Source organism: Alligator mississippiensis, chromosome 14 (assembly GCF_030867095.1).
Source record: "Alligator mississippiensis isolate rAllMis1 chromosome 14, rAllMis1, whole genome shotgun sequence".
Taxonomy (NCBI): domain Eukaryota; kingdom Metazoa; phylum Chordata; order Crocodylia; family Alligatoridae; genus Alligator; species Alligator mississippiensis.
In genome coordinates, this window is record NC_081837.1 from 23,795,818 (window position 1) to 23,800,817 (window position 5,000).

The window sequence follows — 5,000 nt, forward strand, 5'->3', positions numbered from 1 at the left end:
GGGGGGGGCGGGAGCCGGAATCGCGGGCCAGAGCCTGGAACTCTCGCACGGCCAGGCCCGCCGGATCGGGGCACGCTGCCTCCACGCTCGGTTGACAAGGCAGCGCGGCACGGTTCTTTTGCCCCGGAGGTTCCTCTGAACGACTTTCTGGAACCGAACATGGGCATTTAGGGTCCTGAAAACCGAGTCCCCCAAAATCTCCGCGAACCTTTCCTGGCAATATTGTAGATGCGGCACCCGGCCCAGCCACCGGGGCCAACCGCCGAAAGTGTCCGCCTTCCTGGAGCGAAGGCCCGGGCAAGGCCCGTTTGAAAAACCTCATACGGACTTCCGGAGCGCGAGCCCGGGAGCCAGGTCGACCCAGGGCCAACCTCCCGGGCCCCAGAGAGGCACGTCTCCGCCGCGGAAGCCGCCTGATGCCCGCGCCGAAGGCCCCCGGGCCCGCCCGGCCTCCGGGCAGGGCACCGGGGAGAAGTAGGAATCGTGGCCGGGCTCCTGGAACTCCTGCCCGGCCTGCCCCGCGGAAGCACGCCGGGTTCTCCCGCCGCGCCGTGCAGGTTCTTCCGCCCCTCGCCGGGGTAGCCGGGCTCCAACCGCTGGGCCCCGCAGCCTGGAAGGGCCCCTGCGAGTCGCCCCCCGGCCTGCACGCCCGCCGTGCAGTCGACCGGGTCGAAGCCGGAATCGCGGCCGGGTTCCTGGAACTCTCGCCCGGCCTGCCCGCCCGGCCCGCCCCCCGGGCCGGAGCTCCAGTCGACTTGGAGCCAAACTCGGTTTTGACCCCCTCCTGCAGCACGGTCCGGCCCCGGAGGTTCCTCCGTCCGACCTCCTGGAACCCAAGATGGGCATCTAGGGTCCCGAAATCCGTGTCCCCGAAAATCTCCGCGAACCTTTCCTGGCAATATTGTAGATGCGGCACCCGGCCCAGCCACCGGGGGCAACCGCCGAAAGTGTCCGCCCTCCTGGAGCGAAGGCCCGGGCAAGGCCCGTTTCAAAAACCTCATACGGACTTCCGGAGCCCGAGCCCCGGCGCCAGGTCGACCCAGGGCCGACCTCCCGGGCCCCAGAGAGGCTCGTCTCCGCCGCGGAAGCCGCCCGCCGCCCGCGGCGAAGGCCCCCGGGCCCGCCCGGCCTCCGGGCAGGGCACCGGGGAGAAGTAGGAATCGTGGCCGGGCTCCTGGAACTCCTGCCCGGCCTGCCCCGCGGAAGCATGCCGGGTTCTCCGGCCGCGCCGTGCAGGTTCTTCCGCCCCTCGCCGGGGTAGCCGGGCTCCAACCGCTGGGCCCCGCTGCCTGGAAGGGGCCCTGCGAGTCGCCGCCGGCCTGCACGCCCGCCGTGCAGTCGACCGGGTCGAAGCCGGAATCGCGGCCGGGTTCCTGGAACTCTCGCCCGGCCTGCCCGCCCGGCCCGCCCCCCGGGCCGGAGCGCCAGTCGACATGGAGCCAAACTCGGTTTTGACCCCCTCCTGCAGCACGGTCCGGCCCCGGAGGTTCGTCCGTCCGACCTCCTGGAACCCAAGATGGGCATCTAGGGTCCCGAAATCCGTGTCCCCGAAAATCTCCGCGAACCTTTCCTGGCAATATTGTAGATGCGGCACCCGGCCCAGCCACCGGGGGCAACCGCCGAAAGTGTCCGCCCTCCTGGAGCGAAGGCCCGGGCAAGGCCCGTTTCAAAAACCTCATACGGACTTCCGGAGCGCGAGCCCGGGCGCCAGGTCGACCCAGGGCCAACCTCCCGGGCCCCAGAGAGGCACGTCTCCGCCGCGGAAGCCGCCTGATGCCCGCGCCGAAGGCCCCCGGGCCCGCCCGGCCTCCGGGCAGGGCACCGGGGAGAAGTAGGAATCGTGGCCGGGCTCCTGGAACTCCTGCCCGACCTGCCCCGCGGAAGCATGCCGGGTTCTCCCGCCGCGCCGTGCAGGTTCTTCCGCCCCTCGCCGGGGTAGCCGGGCTCCAACCGCTGGGCCCCGCTGCCTGGAAGGGGCCCTGCGAGTCGCCGCCGGCCTGCACGCCCGCCGTGCAGTCGACCGGGTCGAAGCCGGAATCGCGGCCGGGTTCCTGGAACTCTCGCCCGGCCTGCCCGCCCGGCCCGCCCCCCGGGCCGGAGCGCCAGTCGACATGGAGCCAAACTCGGTTTTGACCCCCTCCTGCAGCACGGTCCGGCCCCGGAGGTTCCTCCGTCCGACCTCCTGGAACCCAAGATGGGCATCTAGGGTCCCGAAAGCCGTGTCCCCGAAAATCTCCGCGAACCTTTCCTGGCAATATTGTAGATGCGGCACCCGGCCCAGCCACCGGGGGCAACCGCCGAAAGTGTCCGCCCTCCTGGAGCGAAGGCCCGGGCAAGGCCCGTTTCAAAAACCTCATACGGACTTCCGGAGCCCGAGCCCCGGCGCCAGGTCGACCCAGGGCCGACCTCCCGGGCCCCAGAGAGGCTCGTCTCCGCCGCGGAAGCCGCCCGCCGCCCGCGGCGAAGGCCCCCGGGCCCGCCCGGCCTCCGGGCAGGGCACCGGGGAGAAGTAGGAATCGCGGCCGGGCTCCTGGAACTCTCGCCCGGCCAAGCCGCTCGGCCCGCCCCTGGGCCGGAGCTCCAGTCGACATGGAGCCAAACTCGCGGTTGAACCTCTCCTGCAGCACGGTCCGGCCCCGGAGGTTCCTCCGTCCGAGCTCCTGGAACCCAAGATGGGCATCTAGGGTCCCGAAACCCGTGTCCTCGAAAATCTCCGCGAACCTTTCCTGGCAATATTGCAGATGCGGCACCCGGCCCAGCCACCGGGACGAACCGCCGAAAGTGTCCGGCCTCCTGGAGCGAAGGCCCGGGCAAGGCCCGTTTGAAAAACCTCATACGGACTTCCAGGGCCGGAGCCCCGGCGCCAGGTCGACCGCGGGCCTCCCTCCCGGGGCCCAGCACGGCTCGTCTCCCCCGCGGGAGCAGCCCGCCGCCCTCGCCGAAGGCCCCCGGACCTGCCCGGCCTCCGGGCAGGGCACCGGGGAGAAGCCGGAATCGCGGCCGGGCTCCTGGAACTCTCGCCCGGCCAAGCCGCTCGGCCCGCCCCTGGGCCGGAGCTCCAGTCGACATGGAGCCAAACTCGCGGTTGAACCTCTCCTGCAGCACGGTCCGGCCCCGGAGGTTCCTCCGTCCGACCTCCTGGAACCCAAGATGGGCATCTAGGGTCCCGAAAACCGTGTCCCCGAAAATCTCCGCGGACCTTTCCTGGCAATATTGTAGATGCGGCACCCGGCCCAGCCGCCGGGAGCAACCGCCGAAAGTGTCCGGCCTCCTGGAGCGAAGGCCCGGGCACGGCCCGTTTGAAAATCCTCATACGGACTTCCAGGGCCGGAGCTCGGGAGCCAGGTCGACCCCGGGCCTCCCTCCCGGGCGTTAGGGCGGCTCGTCTCCCCCGCGGGAGCAGCCCGCTGCCCGCGCCGAAGGCCCCCGGACCCGCCCGGCCTCCGGGCAGGGCACCGGGGAGAAGTAGGAATCGCGGCCGGGCTCCTGGAACTCTCGCCCGGCCAGGCCGCCCGGCCCGCCCCCCGGGCCGGAGCTCCAGTCGACATGGAGCCAAACTCGGGGCTGAACCTCTCCTGCAGCACGGTCCGGCCCCGGAGGTTCCTCCGTCCGGCCTCCTGGAACCCAAGATGGGCATCTAGGGTCCCGAAACCCGTGTCCTCGAAAATCTCCGCGAACCTTTCCTGGCAATATTGTAGATGCGGCACCCGGCCCAGCCGCCGGGGGCAACCGCCGAAAGTGTCCGCCCTCCTGGAGCGAAGACCCGGGCAAGGCCCGTTTGAAAAACCTCATACGGACTTCCGGAGCCCGAGCCCCGGCGCCAGGTCGACCCAGGGCCCACCTCCCGGGCCCCAGAGAGGCTCGTCTCCGCCGCGGAAGCCGCCTGCCGCCCGCGCCGAAGGCCTCCGGGCAGGGCACCGGGGAGAAGCCGGAATCGCGGGCGGGCTCCTGGAACTCTCGCCGGGCAGGCCGCCCGGCCCGCCCCGGGGCCGGAGCTCCAGTCGACATGGAGCCAAAATCGGTTTTGACCCCCTCCTTCGGCACGGTCCGGCCCCGGAGGTTCCTCCGTCCGAGCTCCTGGAACCCAAGATGGGCATCTAGGGTCCCGAAACCCGTATCCTCGAAAATCTCCGCGGACCTTTCCTGGCAATATTGTAGATGCGGCACCCGGCCCAGCCGCCGGGAGCAACCGCCGAAAGTGTGCGGCCTCCTGGAGCGAAGGCCCGGGCACGGCCCGTTTGAAAATCCTCATACGGACTTCCAGGGCCGGAGCTCGGGAGCCAGGTCGACCCCGGGCCTCCCTCCCGGGCGTTAGGGCGGCTCGTCTCCCCCGCGGGAGCCGCCCGCTGCCCGCGCCGAAGGCCCCCGGACCCGCCCGGCCTCCGGGCAGGGCACCGGGGAGAAGTCGGAATCGCGGCCGGGCTCCTGGAACTCTCGCCCGGCCAGGCCGCCCGGCCCGCCCCCCGGGCCGGAGCTCCAGTCGACATGGAGCCAAACTCGGGGTTGAACCCCTCCTGCAGCACGGTCCGGCCCCGGAGGTTCCTCCGTCCGCCCGCCTGGAACCCAAGATGGGCATCTAGGGTCCCGAAAGCCGTGTCCCCGAAAATCTCCGCGGACCTTTCCCGGCAATATTGTAGATGCGGCACCCGGCCCAGCCACCGGGACGAACCGCCGAAAGTGTCCGCCCTCCTGGAGCGAAGGCCCGGGCAAGGCCCGTTTGAAAAACCTCATACGGACTTCCGGAGCCCGAGCCCCGGCGCCAGGTCGACCCAGGGCCAACCTCCCGGGCCCCAGAGAGGCTCGTCTCCCCCGCGGGAGCAGCCCGCCGCCCGCGCCGAAGGCCCCCGGACCTGCCCGGCCTCCGGGCAGGGCACCGGGGAGAAGCCGGAATCGCGGCCGGGTTCCTGGAACTCTCGCCCGGCCCGCCCCTGGGCCGGAGCTCCAGTCGACATGGAGCCAAACCCGGGGTTGAGCCCCTCCTGCAGCACGGTCCAGTCCCG